General features: G+C 41.3%; 1 pseudogene; it reads right to left on the bottom strand.

Moving 5' to 3' along the window:
- LOC141583975 (splicing factor C9orf78 pseudogene) overlaps window positions 1-24,820 on the bottom strand; it is a 358,102-nt pseudogene that overhangs the window by 163,970 nt on the left and 169,312 nt on the right.

Below are 24,820 nucleotides of genomic sequence, written 5' to 3'. Positions count from 1 at the left end.
GTAGACCCTAGAAAACTGAAAGCCCATTTCTTGAGAAACTAGAAATGTCAACTGTTAAAATGTACTGCAGTGAATGTGGCAGAGAGAACATGGTATGTTTGCCATCTCTGTTACCTTTGCCTCAGCACACAAAGACAGACTACATTTCCCAGCCTCCATCTCTATCAAGTGGCGTTATGACACTGAATTGGGACAGAGAAATGTGGAGGAATGTGATGCATGCCTCATTCAAGCCTGTATTATGTATTCAGAAAATACAGCAGTCTTCCCTGTTCCCTCTCAGCAGTCTTCCCTGTTCTTTGGCCTCTGATCTGTGCAAAGAATTTCATTGATTCCCAAAGGCCCTTCGGAAATGGCAGGTGCACTCTATGGATAAAGTGTGGGCATTTTAATCACTGCTGCATCATAGCAGATCCACACTCGTAGATAGAGACCCACATTGCATTGTGACAGGGTTTAAGAAAAACGGTTCAGCCACTCGAATTGGGGGATTGCTCTGTACATAAATTAACAAACCCTAAAGAAGCATGTCCTTTATGGAAGACACAATAGTGTGGCTGGAGTCAAAGGATAAAGTTAATTGGAGGAGATAAGATGAGCATTGTGTAGTTTGGATTTACATAATTACATAGGAAAAGACTAGCAAAGGCAGGGAGACTGGAAAGTTTAAAAGCACATAAAAAATAAAAGCCATTCAACCCAATGGGGATGCGGTGAAGGTGGAGTAGGCTAAGGACAGGGTGGCTCTGAGTCCTAGGAGGACAGGCAAGGTAAGCAGAGAAAGTTGGGGCTAATGCAACTGACAAGAGAGAGCCATCAAAGATGACTGAGCAAGTAAATAAATTGTTAAAAACCAGTGCAACCCACCATGGCATGTGCATACCTATGTAACAATCCTGCACATGTACCCCATGTGCAGATCTTGCAGGATTAAAGTATGATAAGTATTAAAAAAAAAAAAAAAAAAAAAAAAAAAAAAAAAAAAAAAAAAAAAAAACAGAAATTCACAAGTGTTGGTGAGGATATGGAGAAAGTGGAACCCTTATGCCAACTGCTGCTGGGAATGCAAAAATGGTATAGCTGCTGTGGAAAATAGTATGGCAGTCCCTTGATAAATTAAAAATAGATGAGCATATAATCTAGCAACTACATTTCTAGGTATATAGTCAAAAGAATTGAAAGCAGAGTGTTACAGAGACATTTGTACACTCATGTTCATAGCAACATTTTTCACTATAGCTAAAACCTGGAACCAACCTAAGCGCCCATCCACAGATAAATGGATAAGCAAATCTGTGTGTATGTACAATGGAATATGATTCCTCTTTGAATACAAAGGGCATTCTGTCATATGCTACAACATGGATAAACCCGAAGGACCTTAAGCCAGGTAAATAAGTCAGTCAGAAACAGAAAAATACTGTATGAGTCCACTTACATGAAGTACTCAGTCAAAACCCTAGAGATAGAAAGGAAAATGGTTTCCAGGAGCTGGGAGGAGGAGAAAATGAAGAGTTATTGTTCAGTGAGCATAGTTTGCAAGACAGAGAGTTTTGGAGACAGACAGTAGTGATGGAAAACAATGTGAATGTACTTAATACCATTAAACTGTACACTTTTAAATGGTCAAGATAGTAAACTTTGTATTATGTGTATTTTACCACAATAAAAAAAGTGGAAAAAATTTTCCTCTCTCCTTATGGTGCCTTTCAAGGCCAGACCCAGCTGGTCCTCTGGGCCCCTGATGCTGAGTCATTCATCTTCCTATCCATTCTTTGCTCTCATAGTGAATTTCCAAAGCTGGGCTGCTTGCACCCGCCATCCAACCCTTTATGTGGCTTCTGAGTAGCGTTACTATCTATCTTTGGGAAACTCCTACCCTACTTTTATGTGGCCAGAGGGTAACAGAGCTATCTGGCCTCTCAGGCACTCCACGCTCAATTCAAGGGGCTGGTGAAAAGTGAGCTTCATTGGACTCACTTGTGGTAAATTCCTTGCTACATCTCTTGAAGCAGGAGACAAATTATGGAAAACCTGACTACGGTGGGTACCAAATGGTGATCACCTAAATTGTTGTCATGAAATCTACACTCTTTTCCCTATCTTATTAGTGGAGAACTAGTAGAAGTTTCTGGAAATAAAGCTCATAAGCATCTAGTGTTTCTGGGAGTTTACGCAGGTAAGAGTTAAAGGTTCATTGGCCTTATTTGTGCCCTTGGAGTGAGTTCTATCTCTGCATCTTCCCTACTGGTTGTCACTGCAACACTCCACGTTCTTGCCCATCTAATCTGTTCTGCCATAACATGAGAATTGGTTACCTAAGATGACTCGGATTATAAAAATTGTGTTAGAAAATAATTATTTCAATGGGAGAAGTGTGTTAAGGGCAAAACAAACAAGCAAACAAAAATGCACTCAGAAGACAGCAGTGCAGGCCATGTGCTGGATGGATTTGAGGCAGGTGGAGGCAAGAAGTCCCATTAGGAGGCTATTGCAACAGTACAGGTGAGATCGCACAGGCGTCACCTGAGGCTGGGCACCAGGGGTGAAGAGGAAGGCGTGGGGAAGATGACAGCAATAATAACTTTGTCTTGGGGCACCTACTATGTGCCCAGTAATTTATATACGCCATATAATTATATCCTCAAAATTGTATACAGTAGTGCTATGGCTTTCTGGGATAGTTGAGGAAACTCAGGCACAAATAAATTACAAGGCTAGTAAGCTGTTAAACGTCTGAGCTGGGACTTGAACTCAGGCATTTGACTCCAGAGTCCTCTCTCTTAACCACCATGTCTAGATAAAGGTAGTTAACAAGGAAGAAACTCGGGTGCCCTGACAGGCTGATCTCACTTAAACCCTCCACAGCCCACCACCCAGCTACAACCTCCTTCTCATTTCCAAAAAACCATGTGAGCTTCAACGACAAATTCTAGATCATTTGTATTACCTTCAAAGCATCTGCCTGTGATCACATAATACATCCTTTTCAATAAATGATAAAAATGCAGTAAAAATGCAAATTCTTCCCTGGCCAGGCTGCTCAAGGCCATAAACACAGGTGCACCATTAACTTTGAGCAGTGAGAAAGGATTCTGGGTACAAAGCTTCCCCAGAGGAAAAAAAAACAAAAAGCGACTCTCAAATTAAAGGGAAAGGGGCAACTCTGTTCCTCTGGCCAGACAAGAAGCAAATAAAACATAAACTTAGCTCACAGCTGTCTCAGAGGTTGTGTTTCTCAGCCCTGACTGCTCATCAAACCCATTTGAAGAGTTTCATATATATATATATATATATATATATATATATATATATATATATATAAACACTCAAGCCTCATGCTAGACCAGCTGAATCCAAATTTAGGAGTTCAGGCCTAGGCACTGTATGTTTAAAACTCTCCCCTGGGATTCTAATGCAAGGTGAGGGTTGAGAGGCACTGCCCTTCCTGAGGAAAGTAGCTGTTTCCGTGTTATTTGGGTGCCCTCATTCAACCACTCACTTGGCCAGACTTTATTGAGCATCTCTCTGTGCCAGAAGCCATAGTATATTCTGGAGATACAGAAATAAATGACATGATCCTGTCCTCAAGGATTTTAGTGTGGAATGAGTGAAAAGGCCAATTATAATGGAGCGTAGGAGTCAGCTAGGTGTTAGGACAGACTAAGAGCAGAACAGTGGGGAGGCACAAAAGGAAGCACCCGTCTTGGAGATCAGAAAGGATCTTGAACAGGAATCAACACCTCAACTGAGTGTTAAAAGAGGAATAAAACTGAGCCAGGTGAATACAAGGTTGGAGAAAGCATTTATGGCTGAGACAACAGCTTGTACAAGAGAAGAGAGGTAGGAGGCGCAGAAAAAAGTGCTTAAGGCAGGCGTCCCCAAACTAGGGCCCGCGGGCAGCATGCAGCCCCCTGAGGCCATTTATCCGGCCCCCCGCCGCACTTCAGGAAGGGGCACCTCTTTCACTGGTGGTCAGTGAGAGGAGCACAGTATGTGGTGGCCCTCCAACGGTCTGAGGGACAGTGAACTGGCCCCCTGTGTAAAAAGTTTGGGGACGCCTGGCTTAAGAATTTAAAGAAACTCAGGCCAGCAGAAGCACTTGCTGCACTGAGAGGACCACAAGTAAGGCTGGAGACTAGGGCAGGCGGGGGGTTCCATGGGACCCAAATCTAGCAAAGGCTACTGGATTTAGCACCTTTGAAAAGGTGTCTGGGATCAAAGAAGAAAAGTGTTAAAAAAAATAATTGAGATGCATAAATGCAAAGTAGTGGTATCATTTGCACATTTATTATACCATTTGGTGTATACTTACAATGCAACAGGCCCTTTTCTGAGCATGTTGTCTTTATGCATTCAATAATTTAACATGTATTTATTGGCCATCTGCTGCTATTGGCCAATAATAGCATGATATAGGCTATTTCCCATACACAGCATTGTATACGCAAATAAGGTAAGAGAGAACAATCAAAATCCCTCTTTTTATGGGATGTACATTTTAGTGGAGGAGTCAGACAACTGGAAAAATAAGTTAAAATAGTAAATTAGATGCTGATAGCTGTGGTGGCAAAAATAAAGAAAATAGACAGTATTGGGGTGTCTGGCCTTTTGATGTGTCAACTTGTCAAGGCTTCAGTCCTCTATAATTACATCAAGCATCAATCTGGGTGTTACTATGAAGGTATTTTTTAGATGTGATTAAAGTCTATAATTAGTTGGCTTTAAGTAAGAAAGATGATCCTAGATGGTGTGGGTGAGCCTGAATCAATCAGTTGAAAGGTTTTATCAGTAAAGCCGAGGCTTTCCTGAGAAAGAAATTCCATCTGTGGGCTGCTGTGTCAGCTCATACCTGAGGGTTCCAGCCTGCCTTTCCCCCATGGACCTGGCCTCTGGATATTTATCAGCCCTCACAATTGTATAAGCCAATTTTCTGCAATAAATCTCTTAATATGTGTTGCCTACTGCTCTGTTTCTCTGATTGAACCCTAATAGGGGGAAGCTGTCATTTTAAACAGGAATGTTGAGATAGACCTCACTAAGAAGGCACTATCTGAAGGAAAACCTAAAGGAGATAAGTGAGTGAATATCATGTGAATGCAGAAGCAGGGATGTGTGTGTTGGGGTTGGGGGGTGGGGTTCCAGACAACATAACACCCAGCACAAGAACATTCTTCTATTTAATCCTCATAACAACATTGTGAAGGAAGAACTATGCTATCATCCAAAATTATGAAGAACAAGGCAAAGATAAGACATCAACCTAAGTGGGCATCTGTGGAAAATTAGATAAAGAAAATGTGGTTTAAATACACAATAGATTACTATATTCAGCCATTTTTAAAGCTAAATAATGTCTTTTGCAGCATTATGGATGAAACTGGAGGTCATTATCTTAAGTGAAACAAATCAGACACAGAAAGATAAATAAGACCTGTACATACCCTATGTACATGTATATAGGGTATGGAGTGATAGACAGTAGAGACTCAGAAGGGATGGGGGTGGGAAGAGGCTAGATGATGAGAAATTACTTCATGGGTACCATGTATGTTATTCAGATACTAGATACACTGAAAACTCTGACTTAACCACTATTCCATCTACCCAGGTAACAAAATTACATTTGAACCCTATAATTTTTACTAATTTAATAAACTTGGTATTAATAAATTTAATAAATACATGTTTAAAACTAAATAAATATAAACAAAATAGTGAAGATCTGATATGTTCCCCTGCTTGCTAGCTAATAAGTCTAGCTGCCACACACAGATGCATGAAAAAAGATACAAGACTTCTGGGTCAGAAGCAAAGATGTTATTACCTATGGCATAGCAGGTGGCATCAAGTTCATGTTCATATCAGTTCCCTTTGCTCCACCCACGTTCCACAAGACAATGCAAGTGGGCCTGTGTAGACACTGCACACACTGTGGACTTGTTTCATAGCTGAGAAATCTGACCCTGGGAAACCCCTAATCTTATAACCAGGCCACTGGCAAACCTGCTCAACCTTTGTCTCAGAGGGAGACATGATCATTATTATATTGGTCAGAAAATAGATCTGTCCTGTCCATGGAGGGAGACGCTGCACTAAACTTGTCCAACCCACAGTCCGCAGGGCTGCATGTAGCCTAGGATAGCTTTGAATGTGGCCCAACATAAATTTACAAATTTTCTTAAAATATTATGAGTTTTTTGCAATTTTTTTTAGCTCATCAGCTATAATTAGTGTATTTCATGTGCTGCCCAAGACAGTTCTTCTTCTTCAAACGTGATCCATGGAAACCAAAAAATTGGACACCCCCGAGTTATACCTTTGAAGGCTATTTGCTATACAAATATACTTTAAAAGGCCAGGCATGGTGGCTCACACCTGTAATCTCAACACTGGGTGGCTGAGGAGGGCAGATTGTTTGAGCCCAGGAATTCAAGACTAGCCTAGACAACATGCTGAAACCCTGTCTCTACAAAAAAAACATAAAAATTTGCTGGGTATAACGGTGCATACCTGCAGTCCCAGCTACTCAAGTATATATAGCTAAAAAGCTGGCCCAGAGTAATAGCTGTTCACAAGAGCTAAAAAACATGAGAAACCTATGGACAATGATCTCTCATTTTGCAGATAAGGAAACTATGCCACAGATAGGTTGTGTAACTTTCCTGAAATCACACAGCACGTAAATGGAAAAGCAATAATGTATGATCATCAGCTTCCTCCACTAGAACAAAGCACCATAGCCAGAGATTTGTTTTCTGTAAGCTGTCAGACACCCAGGGCCTAGAAAAATGTTTGGCATTTAAATTAATACCCAAAAATAGATGTAAAATGAATTTTTTTTTTTATTGCATTTTAGGTTTTGGGGTACATGTGATGAACATGCAAGATTGTTGCATAGGTACACACATGGCAGTGTGCTTTGCTGCCTTCCATCCCCTCACCTGTATCTGTCATTTCTCCCCATGCTATCTCTTCCCACCTCCCCACCCCCCGCCCCTCCCCCATTTCCCCCCAACAGACCCCAGTGTGTAGTGCTCCCCTCCCTGTGTCCATGTGTTCTCATTGTTCAACACCCGCCTATGAGCGAGAATATACGGTGTTTGATTTTCTGCTCTTGTGTCAGTTTGCTGAGAATGATGGTTTCCAGGTTCATCCATGTCCCTATAAAGGACGTGAACTCATCATTTTTGATGGCTGCATAATATTCCATGGTGTATATGTACCACATTTTCCCTATCCAGTCTATCATCGTTGGGCATTTGGGTTGGTTCCAGGTCTTTGCTATTGTAAACAGTGCTGCAATGAACATTCGTGTGCACGTGTCCTTGTCGTAGAATGATTTATAATCCTTTGGATATATACCCAGTAATGGGATTGCTGGGTCAAATGGGATTTCTATTTTTAGGTCATTGAGGAATCGCCACACTGTCTTCCACAATGGTTGAATTAATTTACATTCCCACCAACAGTGTAAAAGTGTTCCTATTTCTCCACATCCTCTCCAGCATCTGTTGTTTCCCGATTTTTTAATGATCGCCATTCTAACTGGTGTGAGATGGTATCTCAATGTGGTTTTGATTTGCATTTCTCTGATGACCAGTGATGATGAGCATTTTTTCATATGTTTGTTGGCCTCCTGTATGTCTTCTTTTGTAAAGTATCTGTTCATATCCTTTGCCCATTTTTGAATGGGCTTGTTTGTTTTTTTCTTGTAGATCTGCTTTAGTTCTTTGTAAATTCTGGATATCAGCCCCTTGTCAGATGGGTAGGCTGCAAAAATTTTTTCCCATTCTGTTGGTTGCCGATTCACTCTACTGACTGTTTCTTTTGCCGTGCAGAAGCTGTGGAGTTTGATTAGGTCCCATTTGTCTATTTTGGCTTTTGTTGCCATTGCTTTTGGCGTTTTGGTCATGAAGTCCTTGCCTACACCTATGTCCTGAATGGTTTTGCCTAGATTTTCTTCTAAGGTTTTTATGGTATTAGGTCTGATGTTTAAGTCTTTAATCCATCTGGAGTTAATTTTGGTGTAAGGTGTCAGGAAGGGGTCCTGTTTCTGCTTTCTGCACATGGCTAGCCAGTTTTCCCAACACCATTTATTAAACAGGGAGTCCTTTCCCCATTGCTTGTTTTTGTCAGGTTTGTCGAAGATCAGATGGTTGTGGGTATGTTGTATTTCCTGTGAGGCCTCTGTTCTGTTCCATTGGTCTATATCTCTGTTTTGGTACCAGTACCATGCTGTTTTGATTACTGTAGCCTTGTAGTATAGTTTGAAGTCCGGTAGTGTGATGCCTCCCGCTTTGTTCTTTTTGCTTAGAATTGACTTGGCTATGCGGGCTCTCTTTTGGTTCCATATGAAGTTTAAGGTGTTTTTTTCCAGTTCTGTGAAGAAGGTCATTGGTAGCTTGATGGGAATAGCGTTGAATCTGTAAATTACTTTGGGCAGTATGGCCATTTTCACGATGTTGATTCTTCCTAACCATGAACATGGAATGTTTCTCCATCTGTTTGTATCCTCTCTTATTTCGTTGAGCAATGGCTTGTAGTTCTCCTTGAAGAGGTCCTTTACGTTCCTTGTTAGTTGTATTCCTAGGTACTTTATTCTCTTTGTAGCAATTGTGAATGGCAGTTCGTTCTTGATTTGGCTCTCTTGAAGTCTATTACTGGTGTATAGGAATGCTTGTGATTTTTGCACGGTGATTTTGTATCCTGAGACTTTGCTGAAGTTGTTTATCAGTTTCAGGAGATTTTGGGCTGAGATGATGGGGTCTTCCAGATATACAATCATGTCATCTGCAAATAGAGACAATTTGATTTCCTCCTTTCCAATTTGGATACCCTTTATTTCTTTTTCTTGCCTGATTGCTCTGGCTAGAACTTCCAGTACTATATTGAATAGGAGTGGTGAGAGATGGCATCCTTGTCTAGTGCCAGATTTCAAAGGGAATGCTTCCAGCTTTTGCCCATTCAGTATGATATTGGCTGTTGGTTTGTCGTAAATAGCTTTTATTGTTTTGAGATACGTTCCGTCAATACCTAGTTTATTGAGGGTTTTTAGCATAAAGGGTTGTTGAATTTTGTCAAAAGCCTTCTCTGCATCAATCGAGATAATCATGTGGTTTTTGTCTTTGGTTCTGTTTATGTGGTGAATTACGTTTATGGACTTGCGTATGTTGAACCAGCCTTGCATCCCCGGGATGAATCCTACTTGATCATGGTGGATGAGCTTTTTGATATGCTGTTGCAATCGGTTTGCCAGTATTTTATTGAAGATTTTTGCATCTATGTTCATCATGGATATTGGCCTGAAATTTTCTTTTCTTGTTGAGTCTCTGCCGGGTTTTGGTATCAGGATGATGTTTGTCTCGTAAAATGATTTGGGAAGGATTCCCTCTTTTTGGATTGTCTGGAATAGTTTCAGAAGGAATGGTATCAGCTCCTCCTTGTATGTCTGGTAGAATTCAGCTGTGAACCCATCTGGACCTGGGCTTTTTTTGGGTGGTAGGCTCTTTATTGCTGCCTCGACTTCAGACCATGTTATTGGTCTATTCAGGGTTTCGGCTTCTTCCAGGTTTAGGCTTGGGAGGTTGCAGGTGTCCAGGAATTTATCCATTTCTTCCAGGTTTACTAGTTTATGTGCATAGAGTTGTTTGTAATAATCTCTGATGATGGTTTGGATTTCTGTGGAATCTGTGGTGATATCCCCTTTATCATTTTTTATTGCATCAATTTGGTTATTCTCTCTTTTCTTTTTTATTAATCTGGCTAGTGGTCTGTCTATTTTGTTGATCTTTTCAAAAAACCAGCTCCTGGATTTATTGATTTTTTGAAGAGTTTTTTGTGTCTCTATTTCCTTCAGTTCTGCTCTGATCTTAGTTATTTCCTGTCTTCTGCTAGGTTTTGAGTTTTTTTGATCTTGCTCCTCTAGCTCTTTCAATTTTGATGATAGGGTGTCAATTTTAGATCTCTCCTTTCTTCTCATGTGGGCACTCATTGCTATATATTTTCCTCTAGAGACTGCTTTAAATGTGTCCCAGAGATTCTGGTATGTTGTGTCTTCGTTCTCATTGGTTTCGAAGAACATCTTTATTTCTGCCTTCATTTCGTTGTTTATCCAGTCAACATTCAAGAGCAAGTTGTTCAGTTTCCATGAAGCTGTGCGGTTCTGAGTTAGTTTCTGCATTCTGAGTTCTAACTCGATTGCACTGTGGTCTGAGAGACTGTTTGTTATGATTTCTGTTCTTTTGCATTTGCTGAGGAGTGATTTATTGCCAATTATGTGGTCAATTTTAGAGTAGGTGTGATGTGGTGCTGAGAAGAATGTATATTCTGTGGATTTGGGGTGGAGAGTTCTGTAAATGTCTATTAGGTTTGCTCGTTCCAGGTCTGTGTTCAGGTCCTAGATATCCTTGTTGATTTTCTGTCTGGTTGATCTGTCTAATATTGACAATGGGGTGTTAAAGTCTCCCACTATTATTGTGTGGGAGTCTAAGTCTCTTTGTAAGTCATTAAGAACTTGCCTTATGTATCTGGGTGCTCCTGTATTGGGTGCATATATATTTAGGATCGTTAGCTCTTCTTGTTGCAGTGATCCTTTTACCATTATGTAATGTCCTTCTTTGTCTCTTTTGATCTTTGTTGCTTTAAAGTCTATTTTATCAGAGATGAGAATTGCAACTCCTGCCTTTTTTTGCTCTCCATTTGCTTGGTAGATCTTCCTCCATCCCTTTATTTTGAGCCTTTGTGTATCCTTGCATGTAAGATGGGTTTCCTGGATACAGCACACTGATGGGTTTTGGCTTTTTATCCAATTTGCCAGTCTGTGTCTTTTGATTGGGGCATTTAGTCCATTGACATTTAGGGATAGTATTGTTATGTGTGAATTTGATGCTGTCATTTTGATGCTACCTGGCTGTTTTGTTGGTTAGTTGATGCAGATTCTTGATTGTGTTGCTGCTTTTTTACCATTTGGTGTGTTTTTGGAGTGGCTGGTACTGGTTGTTCCTTTATATGTGTAGAGCCTCTTTCAGGAGTTCTTGTAGAGCAGGTTTGGTGGTGATGAAATCTCTGAGTGCTTGCTTGTTCACAAAGGATTTTATTTTTCCTTCACTTATGAAGCTGAGTTTGGCTGGATAGGAGATTCTGGGTTGAAAGTTCTTTTCTTTAAGGATGTTGAATATTGGCCCCCAGTCTCTTCTGGCTTGTAGGGTTTCTGCTGAGAGATCTGCTGTGAGTCTCATGGGCTTCCCTTTGTGGGTAACCCGACCTTTCTCTCTGGCTGCCCTTAGCATTTTCTCTTTCATTTCAACCCTGGTGAATCTGACGATTATGTGCCTTGGGGTTGCTCTTCTTGAGGAATATCTCTGTGGTGTTCTCTGTATTTCCTGGATTTGAATATTGGTCTGCCTTGCTAGGTTGGGGAAGTTTTCCTGGATAATATCCTGAAGAGTATTTTCCAGCTTGGATTCATTCTCTTCATCACATTCAGGTACACCTATCAGACGTAGATTAGGTCTTTTCACATAGTCCCACATTTCTTGAAGATTTTGTTCATTCCTTTTTGCGCTTTTTTCTCTGTTCTTGCCTTCTCTTTTTATTTCATTGAGTTGGTCTTCGACCTCTGATATCCTTTCTTCTGCTTGGTCAATTCGGCTGTTGAAGCTTGTGCATGCTTCACGAAGTTCTCGTCTTGCGTTTTTCAGCTCCATCAATTCACTTATTCTCCTCTCTATGCTGTCCATTCTCGTCAGCAGTTCGTCCAATCTTTTTTCAAGGTTCCTATTTTCTTTGCGATGGGTTAGAACATGTTCTTTTAGCTCATTGTAGTTTCTTACTACCCATCTTCTGAGGTCTGATTCTGTCATTTCATCACCCTCCTTCTCCATCCGGTCTGGTTCCCTTGCTGGTGAGGAGTTGTGATCACTTTTAGGAGGAGAGGTGTTCTGGTTTCGGGAGTTTTCATCCTTTTTACGCTGGTTTCTACCCATTTTTGTGGGTTTATCCACCTGTTGTCTGTCTCTGTCCCAGGGAGTTGGAGCTTTATGAGTTTCCATTGCACTACTGCCTTTTTTGATTTTTTTTTTTTTTTTCAGGTCGGACCCGCCCAGCTAGCAGCACGCCTAGCCTCTGCCTGCCCGCAGGGGCTTTGCTGAGCTGCTGTGGGCTCCGCCCAGCTGCCCTGAGCTCTTCCCTGTAGTCCTTTTTATATGGGCGTAGTTAGAACTGTCTGGGCAATGGTGGCCCCGCCTCTGTTATGGCGGACTCTCTCTGTTGTGGCAGGTTGCCTCGGCAACGGCGGGTTGCCTCGGCAACGGCAGCCTGCCTCCGTAGCGGTGGAGAGTCTCAGTAATGGCGGAAGCCCCTCCCCCACGGAGCCGGACCGTCCCGGTTCAGCTGTGCTTGGTTTGAAGGGCTCAACCCAGAGGGTTTCCAATTACTGTTTTTGTTTTCGTTGTTGTTGGGGGTGGAGGGGTGGGACCAACCGAACCTGATCACCTGGCCTCCTGACTCAGAGTCTTTTCTTTTAAGTTGAACGACCCCCCGTTCCGGTCGCTTGTTGAAAAGGCGCCGGGATCTCCCGTGCTGCGACTCACGGAGTCGGCTCGAACCGCGGCGCCGGCTCCTGGCGGATTTTTTGCCTAGGAATCTCCTGGCCTGGCTCGCTATTTCAGATGAATGGGCTATTCTGCCGTCTCAAGGCTCTGCTCGCCAGCTAAGAGGGCCCCCAGACCAGTGGCTTTTGTACGGAGAACCGCAGCAACAGGGAGTGGTCACAGCAGCCGCGCGGGCGGAATCAGCCCCGCGGGGGCCAAAACAGCCGCACCGGCTGGGACTGCGACGCTGGCGACCCCTCTGCCTGGGTATCTCCTGGTCTGTGGGCAATAAGAGTTCGTCTGGAAATGCGGCGTCCACTCACCCTCTGCACTTTCACTGGGAGCTGAAGTCCTGAGCTGTTCTTAGGCGGCCATCTTGAAAGTCCGTAAAATGAATTTTTAAGAATCTGCAGGTGCTCACATACAACAGAGAACAGAGCAAGAATGGTTCTTAATAACATTAAGCTTAGAGTTCAAATAGAAAGTCAGGCATTAGGCGAATGTTTAAAAAAATAATTACAACTGCAATAAGTGCTACAAAAGAGAACGTTTAAGAGCATGTGTGTTTCTGCACCATACTTATATGTGTGGAGGTGAATACATGTACCTATCCATATCTCTCAGCCCCCTCAGTTACACTGAGGAGACAAAATCAAACTAGAAAGCAAAACAGGCAAAAATGGAAGTGAGCATGTACAGAATGCCTGGTGCTATCAAATACGTTTTCTTACCTATTTTTCACCGCAACTTTGTGACATAAACACACTATAGTATGAATATTATCTCTGTTTCACATATGGGAAAACTGAGGCTTAGGAAAAAGCTGTCCTTGTTCTTTGCACGCACAAAGAGCTTGACAAATGGATACTCTCAATGTCTAGATTTAAATAGGAGAGGGAAAAGCTTCTGGACACCTCCAACTTAAAAACATTTACGTTCTATTAGGCCTGAAGTTTCTTAAGAGAAAGAAACATTATGTTATTCTCATTGAAGAATGAGGTTTAAACTCTAAGTGGCTATTTTTACAATGGCTTTCCTTAAACTTATTTGTAGGAAGACACAGATGACAGAGTTCCTTTCCATCATAATGGCAGAGGAACGTTTGAAGAGAAAATGATGATTTTAGCAAAGGAAGGTAAATTTGGACTACTCACAATTGTACTAATAAAAAAGCTACTTACTTTACAGATAAACTGGCAAGTTCTATGATGTTAAGAAATAATTTTCCTTCCCTGAACTACAGTCTCCTTAACTTCCAAAGGAGGAAGTTTAATTAGATGACTTCTAAGCTCCCTTTCAGCTGTATTATTCTAGCACAAATGAAAGGAAGCCCTTGGATTCTTATTTGTTCGTATTTTTCTAAGTGTTCTCCTTTCTCCCCAGTATTCCCTTGGGAACCATATAAAGTACTATTTTCTACAAAAAGCACAAGTGTTACTGGAAAGGGCTCCTAATCACGACTCCAAGGGAGGGTTCTTGGACTTTGCACAAGAAAGAATTTGCGGAGAATCTATAGAATGAAGAGAAAGCAAGTTTACTTAAAAAGTAAAGAAGTCAGAGAATGGCTACTCTAAAGGCAGAGCAGCAGCATGGGCTGCTCGACTGTTTACACTTATAGTTATTTCTTAATTATATGATTAACAAGGGGTGGGTTATTTATAAATTTTCTGGGAAAGGGGTGGGGATTTCCCAGAACTGAGGGTTCCTCCCCTTTTTATCCTCTATGGGGTAACTTCTGGATATTTCCATGGCATTTGTAAACTGTCATGGTGCTGGCAGGACTGTCTTTTAGCATGCTAATCCATTATAATTAAAGTAGAAGGAGCAGTGAGTTTGACCAGAGGTCACTTTCATCGCCATCTTGGGTTTCAGCAGGTCTTGTCCAGCTTCTTTATTGCATCCTGCTTTATCAGCAGGGTCTTTGTGACCTGTATCTGGTACCAACCTTCTCTCTCATCCTGTGACTGAGACTGCCTAAACTCCCGGGAATGCGGCCCAGTAGGTCTCAGCCTTATTTTACCCAGCCCCTATTCAAGATGGACTTACTCTGGTTCAAATGGTTCTGACACAAACAAAAGGCCATCTGTGTTTCTGGCATCATAACTCTGAATTCTTTATAGTTGTCTGCCTTTTGTAACACAAGGAAATGCTGAACTCCAGAACATCCTGGCAAAATTGATTGGCAGTGAATAAGAGGGTCAGTGATGAATGAGTTGAGACTGGGGAAGAGGGGCAAAGCGCAGTTCATGAAGGGTCTTGCAGAGTGTAATAAAAATGTTGCATTTTATAGAACGTGGAAGCCCAAAAGAAGGATTTAAAACTGAGGAATGGCATAACCACTTTGAATTTTCTGAATATCACTCTTATTGCTATTTGAAAAACAGAATCAAAGACAAACGAGTAAGTGGAAAAAACACCTTGGAAATGAATACTGCAGTCCAGGTGAGAAATAATGGTGATTTGGACTAGTGACATAAATGAACCTAAACAGGAGCAGACAAACACAAAGGTGCTTTAGAAGATAAATTAACAGGACTTGGTATTAAGTTTACTGTAAGGAATAAGAAATAAGGAGGTATCAAGAATAACTCCCAGCTTTCAGACATAGGCAACTGGTCATTTACTGAGCTGGGAAGGCCTTGGAAAGAAGCATATGTGGAGGGAAAAAAAACATAAGTTGTTTTGAACATGTTCATTTTGAGTTGTCTGGAAGATATTTAAGAGCTGCTGAGAGACTATTGAAATGTGAGCCTAGATACAAGATGAGAGAGAGGCTGGATGATGCAGACTGAGTTAGGGAATTTCGGTATAACAGAGGTTTTTGATTTCAAGTAAGTAAATGAGACTGCTAGAGGAGAGTGTCGACCAAAATGAGAAAAGGCCTAGGACTGTTCCTTGAGATATTCCAACATACAGAGATTGGGAGGAGGAAAATGAGCCATCAAAAAAGGCTCAGAAGGGGCCTCCAGACAGCTAGCAAGAACACCTGGAGAGTTTGAAGTCACAGAAGCCCATATAAGACAGCATTTCAATCAGAAAAAGTATTAAATGCAAAAACAGCCTCATTATACGAGACTGGAAAGTTACACTGGTTTCTGCACTACATAATCCATTTGATCTCCTCAAATGGGGAGGGATAGAAGTGTGGGAAGTGGTGGGATCCACACTGAAATGGGTGGAGAAGAGCTTTGGAAGTATATAAGTCGAGACAACTTGTGTAGACATATCTTACAAGAATCCTGAAAATAAGATGAGGAGGAAACTTGTCTGGTACCTGGAGAGTAACTAGAAGGTCAAGAGATGTTTGAAGGCTCCCAGGAAGAATCCAAAAATAAATGACAAATTGAAGGAATACAGAAAGGCAGAAGTAAACAACAGAATGAAAACTGGTGGAAAAGGAGGAGATCCAGGCATTAGATTTAGAGCACACCTGGAAAGATTTGCCTGTGATAGAGGAGCAACACAGGAAAGCTCAGAAAGGGGATGGAAACAGATGAGGATTGTGTGCTGACCTACCGGTAGGGGAGGAAGAGTTAACAATGCCTACATTTGCATCATCTTTATATCTACAGAACTGTTCACATTCACCACCTTCACGGATCCTACAGTGCAAAGACTGATGTCCTTATTCATACTATATATGTAAGAAAACTGAAGTTCAAATTGGCTTCAATGATCTGCATGAAAACTTATAAAATGTTAATAACAGAACCAAGATTCAAATCTGAATCTTTGGTCTCAAAACACAGATATCGCCCTCCCCTTCTTTTTTTTTCTCTCTCGCTCTCTATCACTCCGGCTCTTGTTCTCACTCTCTTGCTCTCTCTCACGCTCTCTCCACCCCCCATCATCTCTGTATCTCTGTCTCTCCATGTCTCTCTCTCTCTGACTCTGTCATCTTTTTTCTTCTTCTTCCCTTCCCTGCCATTTCTTTTCAGAATGCCAGTCAGGTCTTTTAGCAAAATCAATCTTGGAATTAGTTGGGATTAGTGTACTGAAATGCTTCAACACACACTTCTCAGCCTAGATTTCACATGCTATCAAAGAACAGATTCACTAGCAGATTAAAGCTGTTTGAAGCCTTCTTGAGTTTTCTGCCTCAGTTGTTTGTAGTTAGAGACCTCTCCAGTTCCGGATTTTAAAATATGCTTTCTTTTTTTCTTTTCAATTTTGTTGACAATTTTCATTAAAGCCCTGTTATCCCTCTGGGTTTCTCCAAAATAACTACTTTAGAGGTTAAAGAATGCATTTGCCAAGGCTGGAAGCCAGCTGGAGCTTCCTAAGTTCAAGGCTTCATCCTAAATTGCAAACTTGTCTGTGGTTCAGGTTCATTTACACTTGACATCAAAATCAACATGCTATGTTTCAAAGAAAAGGGACTTCAACTGGCCTTTAAGAAAAGGATCTTAAGCAATAGGCATTAAATAACTCATCCAAATATCTTTCCTGAGCATAAACATGTAAATGAATAAGAATCATTTAAGTTATATTTTACTTGAAATCCACCAGGAAATAAATAAAAGGTTTGAAAGCTAGTCTGAAATTTCTTAAACCCTAAATACATCCATTTTCAACCAACTCATTAGTATAAAATAATACATTAGTCCAGTTCATTTAGGGTGTTCAAGTGGAAAACTTTGGTACAAATAAATTATTTGTATGAAAAGATGTTTGCTTCATTGCACTAAACAGTACTCTTGTGGCTTTAACAATGCACTCAGCCACTTCTAATGGCATGCACTAATATCACACTGTTTCTTAAATAAAGACAGAGGACTATTATCAGTACAGGGAATTGCAAAGCAGAGGAGAAGAGGCATGCACAAATTCAGAGTTTCAATCCTGGATCTGCCGTATTCTAGCTGTGTGCCTTTGTGCACGTTATTTAACCTCAATGAATCCTTCTTTTGTTTGTTTTCTTTAAAAAAGAATGATAAATATAAGAAAAATTATCAGGCCAGGTACAATGGCTCATGCCTATAACCCCAGCAATTTGGGAGGCTGAGGTGGGTGGATCACCTGAAGTCAGGAGTTGAAGGCCAGCCTGGTTAATTCGGTGAAACCCCCATCTCTACTAAACATACATTAGCCGGGTGGGGTGGCACATGCCTGTAATCCCAGCTACTACAGAGGCTGAGGCAAGAGAATCGCTTAAACTCAGGAGGCAAAAGTTGCAATGAGCCAAGATGGCGCCATTGCACTCCATCCAGCCTGGGTGACAAGAGTGAAACTCCATCTCAAAAAAAAGAAGAAAAGAAAGATTATCTTGAGACTGTTGTAAGGCTTACTTATACAAAAGTGTTTAGTACTTGGTATAAAAATCAACGCTTTTCGTTTCTAAGAAAACGAACTTCAAATGGCCTTTAGGGAAAGGCATGCAGTAAGCACTGAATGTCATTTCCCCCACACCCGTAGCTTCTCTGCATCCCTGTGTTACTGCTCAGTTTTGGACTCTGAATTGTTTTCAGTGTGAAGCAGCTGGCTTGATAAGGCAGCGTTTCCCATTGTCCCCTGTTATCGATGCCTGTGCTCCATTCCCTTCTCCAGGTACCTGGACAGGATGTACAGAGTCTTATACAACAGGGAGAGAACCCCAGGATCATACTGTCTTTCCTACTTCATTTACAAATAAGGAAACTAAGTTCCGAATAATGGAAGTAACTGGCTCAATGTGCCTCAGCTGGTTAGCTAAAGTTCTTAATGCTCTATTTCCATGACTAAATTTCAGGTGAAGGGGCATATGTGCAATGCATACCACATCCTTTGTCATCTAAGTAAGTTCAAAGGACAGGACAGGGAATCATTAGAGAGCTTATTTGGTGGAAAAGAGCCAGGATCTGATCATCGTTCAATGCTTATTAAATTTCCCTTCAGCACAAACCACTGCTGGAGATGCTGAACAGAGTGGCTTAAAATAAACACAGTCATAAGTCTGGGAGAGCTGACAAATATCTAATAACTAAAACACCAATGAGGATAAATGATGCAGCAAAGTCAGCATGACCTACCTGAAGAACCCGATGAGAATGTTACTGTAAATTGCAAATATTCGTTTTCTTTTAAAAAAAGAGGAGTAATTTTAATCACCAACTAAACAAATATTTTTGTATACCTAGTCCTGCACAAGAATTAAAAATAAATAAAATTATATAGTATTGCCAGTGACTTCAAGGACTTCATGATTAGCTGAAAAGATAAAACACAGCCTTAAAAGCTAGTTAACAGTACAATAGATACTAACCAGATGGTCCATGAAGTGAATTGCAGGGGAGGCTGTGTGGGTTATTCAATCAACAAGCTATATATATATAATTTTTTTTAACCAGCTACATTGGGAAGGGATCTGTATTAAGCCCTGGAAATTTAAGGAATTTAAAAGCGTGACCTTTGTTTTCAAGATGATCATACTCTGTTGGGAGATGTCAAGTAAATGGACAATTAGGATACAGGTTACAATGACAGGAATATGCAGAAGGCATTAACAGTAGCATAAAAGAGGGCCACCTAACACCACCAGCTGGGGAGATAAGGGTGGGCCTCATGGAAGAAGTGACTTACTACAGGCTGCACAATAACATTTTGAAAGATCTCAGATGGCAGAAAGAGACTGCTACATGCATGAGCTTCATGGGGAGAAAACAGCATTCAGAACACAGTCAGATTCTCAGATTTGAAAAGCCACTTTTCTAGGGAGAAAACTTTTGAGGATTTGGTTGGCTGGTTATGTTTGAGAAAATTTCAAAAGCTTACCTTTACATACCTAGAGAAAAACTGAATAATGCAGAGCGTAGACTTTATATCATAAACCTCAGGGCAGGGAAGAATGAATAATGACAGAATAGCTTTCCTGCCCTAGAGGAGATACAGATCTAACCAACTAGAGAGCGGAAGAAGACATGGCATGTGTGGACCCTGAAATACCCCAGAACAAGAGCATGACCACAGGCCACAGCAGCAGATGCTGCCTTTACAATAAGAAGGCAGCCACCAGAAAGGCCCAAGGTGCACAGGTGCCCTCTTCAATGCCTGGGAGACACATCACCCCTGGCAGCTTAGATCACCTTGGGGGAGTGGGTAGAAAATAGAGTCTCAAATGGGCCAAGTTGACATTCTGAATTGACTATGCTGAAATCTAGAAGTGACTGGGTTGCCGTGAAATGACAAGAGTTTGTTTTTTCACCATGAGCAGAACAGGGATTTCTGAGATAATCAGAAGTAAAAAAAAAAAAAAAAAAAAAAAATGGGGGGCTGCTGAAGAATGTAGAGAAAGGAGAGTTATGGAGAGTTACATTCTTGCCCACCTGAGTGATACAAGTTGACACCCAAGTCAGGGCTATCCAGGTGATGAACCCACGGCCTGAACACAGTGTGTGGTAATACACTTTGGTATTGCTAGTGCACCAGGTCCCCATCTGCAAACATCAGCAGAGATGGTGAGGGCTTGCAGTAAAGAAACTCAGATTTTATCCTGAAAGTCATGGGAAGCTACTGAAGGGTGCTAACCAGGGAAAGCCACATCAGATCTGCTTTTAGAATCTCTCTCATGTGGCTGTGTGTGCAGAGGGGGAGCTCAAGGGAACTAAAAGCCAACTGGAGAAAGCCTTTGGGGATGAAGTGAGATGTGCACTGAGCTTCAAGAGAAGAGCATAAGGATTGGTGAAAGTAACTGGGAGAACTCAAGCAAAGGCAGAGAGTGGGGAGTTCACATCAGATGTCCCAGACGGAAGCTAGTCACAGAATGACTAGAGCCGGAAATGCAGAGAAGGAAGTGAAGGAAAGGAATGGAGTGTTTGCCACAAGCTTCTCTTTACTCTGCATCCTGAAAGCCAGAAAACTCAAATCCAGGATTTGCAAACTATAATTTCTATACACGAAGTTTTATTGAAACAGAGTCATGTCCATCCATTTCTGTATTGTCTGCTGGTGCTTTCACCACAGGCAGAGTTGAGCAGTTGCAACAGAGACTCAATGGTCTGCGAAGCCAAAAATATTTAGTATCTTTCCCTTTACAGAAAAAGTTTGTTGTCTCCTGCTTTAGGCCCACAGTTTCAATGAGCACATATCAATTTCACAACCTAGTCACTGGGTCACTAAAGCATGCAGTTTCTTTCATCCATGAAAAGGAAAGCCACCGTTGGGGGACCAGTACTCAGGTGAGCAGATTTAAGCTAGAATTCCACATTACTGCTCATTAGCTGTGTGACCTGGAGCACTTCTCTGAACCTTGGTTTTCTCATCTGCATAATCGATAAAATAATAGTATATACCTTATATAGTATTTACCATAGCCCACCACATAGGGCTGGTGTGAGGATTAAATAAGGCAACAGATGAGCTAACATAAAATCATGGGCACAGTGTTTGACACATGATGGTTGTCCAAGAAATGTTAACTACGTTTCTGTTGTTGTTAAATTGTCTACTATTTAGCTCCTCTTTTATTTATTTATTTATTTGTTTTTTATTGAATTTGGGCTCTGGGGTACATATGCACATCCTGTACCCTGCAGGATTTTTGCACAGGTACATACATGCCATGGTGGTTTGCTGTCTCCATTCCTCCCCCACCCGTCGCCAACATCAGGCATTTCTCCCAGTGTTCTTTCTCCCATCCTCCCTGGCCCCGCTGTCCCTCTTTTTCCCTCCCCTCCACCCCTCCACCTAGCCCAGTAAGTGTTGTTCCCTTCCCTGTGCCGAAGCATTCTCATTGTTCATGACCCACCTGTGACTGAAATCATGTGATGTTTGGTGTTCTGTTCTTGCGTCAGTTTGCTGAGAATGATGGTATCCAGATTTATCCATGTCTCTACAAAGGACACAAACTCGTAGTTTTTTATGGCTGTATAGTATTCCATGGCATATATGTTCCAGGGAAGACAGTGTGGCAATTCCTCAAGGATCTAGAAACAGAAATTCTATTTAGCTTCTTTTTAAAACCTGAGAGATTTATGACAGATCATTTAAAAGACAAGCCATCCTAACTGGTGTGAGATGGTATCTCAATGTGGTTTTGATTTGCATTTCTCTGATGACCAGTGATGATGAGCATTTTTTCATATGTTTGTTGGCCTCCTGTGAGATACCATCTCACACCAGTTAGAATGGCGATCATTAAAAAATCGGGAAACAACAGATGCTGGAGAGGATGTGGAGAAATAGGAACACTTTTACACTGTTGGTGGGAATGTAAATTAATTCAACCATTGTGGAAGACAGTGTGGCAATTCCTCAAGGACCTAAAAATAGAAATCCCATTTGACCCAGCAATCCCATTACTGAGTATATATCCAAAGGATTATAAATCATTCTACTATAAGGACACATGCACACGAATGTTCACTGCAGCACTGTTTACAATAGCAAAGACCTGGAACCAACCCAAATGCCCAATGATGATAGGCTGGATAGGGAAAATGTGGTACATATACACCATGGAATATTACGCAGCCATCAAAAACGATGAGTTCACGTCCTTTATAGGGACATGGATGAACCTGGAAACCATCATTCTCAGCAAACTGACACAAGAGCAGAAAACCAAACACTGTATATTCTCACTCATAGGCGGGTGTTGAACAATGAGAACACATGGACACAGGGAGGGGAGCACTACACACTGGGGTCCGTTGGGGGGAAATGGGGGAGGGGCGGGGGGTGGGGAGGTGGGAAGGGATAGCATGGGGAGAAATGACAGATACAGGTGAGGGGACGGAAGGCAGCAAACCACACTGCCATGTGTGTACCTATGCAACAATCTTGCATGTTCATCACATGTACCCCAAAACCTAAAATGCAACAATTAAAAAAATAATAATGAATAACATCAAAAAAAAAAAAAAAAAGACAAGCCATCTATCTTTTCTCCTAGGAAAACATTCTCCATATTTTTCCCAGAACCCACTGGCATCACAATCATCTGGAGCAACTGTAAAAAACAAAAAAAAATGCAAATTTCTAGGCCCATCTAAGACCTACTGCATCAAACCTCCTGAGGTCAGGGTCCATTATAAGCTCCCTCAGAGCACAGTAAAGTTTGAGAACTATTGCTCTGCTTCTGTACTTCTCAAACCAGGGAATGAAGCATTTCCCAAAGGAAAATGTAAGTCCCTGTTGGTACCCTCCAGTTGTGATATTTTATGTTAGTTTTAATGAGTACAAGAAATTGAACATGATCTGGAATTTATCATTTCATGGATACTAGAGCTTAGTATGGGAATGAAAGATGTATTCAGTTTAAAGTTTAGTCTATTTCAAAGATACTCAATTTTAGAAAAAGTAGTCATGTTGCATAACTGTGAACAAACTAGTGACAGTAATCCTAGAATGACACAATTATGGGGAAACTGCCAAGAGAATCCCTCCATGTGCTGGAACTCCATTAAACCATAGCGTGAGCATCGTACATTTCCCCAAACCATCTATGTTACTCAGATTTATGGGATAACTTTATTTTTATATAAAAACAATCAGAGGTCTACTAAGGAAAATAATGTAAAGTGTGTGTAAATTTTGAAGTTAAAATACGAGATTTCAAAGGAAGTATGTGCTAATCCCTCAGATTTACCTGTCTCTTCAGCCTCCTAAAGCCATACCTCACATAGAAATACTGTTTTCTCTATTGTGAGCAGACTTGGACAAAAATGTTTGAACAAAAGTTTATGTGGACCTCCAACTTTAACCCTAACCTCCCCTCCCAATAGGGTTGTGCCTCTACCTCACCGACTCTGCCCTAGGCAAAATCACTGTTTCTGAGCTAGGCTTTCATCTCACAGACCAGGAGGTTTTTAAGAGACATGACATCAAGCAGTCTAATGGAATATATCACTGCTTTTGCAGAATGTAAGGATCTTATTAGAAATTGTGCTCTCTTTCAGTGATTAATTTGAATGAGTTTTGCATGTAAAGCTCCATGAGAGAATTTCCTTTAGAGTTCACTTTTGAGGGGAAACTTGGTCACCCTGAAGGACTGCTATATTCCTTGGTAACCTAAAAGAACTACGTATATGAACATATATATCATATTACATGTTACATTAGAAGTGAATACACACACATGCGTAAGAAATGCTCCACTCCCTCTGCTACCTACAGTCATAGACAGCAACCTCCAAGTGTCTCCAATGACCACGAGGACCTGGAGAACCCTCACAGGGCAGAGACTTTTGGTAGACTGTGGCTGACACTGGATGTTGTTTACCCAGTATCTGCACCCACACAACTCCAGTTTTATTAAAATATTCACCCTGGTACTAGACTCAAATCCTGATTATTCTAAGCCAAATGGCACATGGTATTATCCTGTCTCTAGGGTGGGCATGTGACCTAAGTAAGCCCTGTCAGTCTGCTCAAGGCAAAGGCTTTTCTATTTCGTGGCTGTCCTGCCTTCCCTTCTCTTTTCTTCTGCCTCTCTCCCCCTCCTTCTCTTCCTCCTCCTTCTCCTCTTTCTTATTCCTCCTCCTCACACCCGCTCTTCCTCCTCCTCTTCCTCCTCCTTCTTTCTTCTCCTTTTTCTTCTTTTTTCTCCTTTCCTTCTTCTTTCTCTTTCTCTCTCTCCTCTCTCTCTTTCTCTCTCTCTCTCTCTCTCTTCCTCCCTCCCTCTTTCCATCCCCCCATGTCCATGGAAGATTGTATGGATCTTGAAGGGAACAATTAGGAAAAAAAAATGTAAAACATCATAACAGATAAGAAGAAGAAAGGTAAGAGAATCACAGAAGACAGGCAGATCTCTTGGTTCCCTACTCAAGACCCACCTTAATTCTGGCCTTCCTTTTCAATGGGATATTTTGTTGTTGTTTTAGCCATGTTGTGTTTCGTTACAGCCACTAACACTCTAACTGGTACACAGACCTCCAGTAAATGTCTCTTATGTGAACTAATGCCATTGAAATTTACTAAACAAAGAAAACAGAAAATTCCCTAACCAAGGATCCTCTCCACATCTCGTGGGACAGATTCTTGTGATCTGTATTTTTGTCATAACCAATTTTTCAATCCTGCCCAGAGTTCACATGAACCATCTCCCAAATCTGCCAGAAGAACTATACTGGTAGATTACATGCGTATTAGGTATGAGTCCAAGGAAATAAAGTCATCCCTTCTCTCACAACTAAAAATATTCCTTTACTGGCCTTGCTTTGGTGGTAAACATTCCCACATAATACATTGTTGGGTGAAACTAATGAATGTTTCTGTAAAAAGAGCAATGTAAGAACTCTGTAGTCATGAGG

This window comes from Saimiri boliviensis, chromosome 3 (genome assembly GCF_048565385.1).
Source record: "Saimiri boliviensis isolate mSaiBol1 chromosome 3, mSaiBol1.pri, whole genome shotgun sequence".
NCBI classification, from domain to species: Eukaryota; Metazoa; Chordata; class Mammalia; order Primates; family Cebidae; genus Saimiri; species Saimiri boliviensis.
The sequence above is the reverse complement of the archived record's forward strand: the minus strand, read 5'-3'. Positions and strand labels throughout refer to the sequence as shown.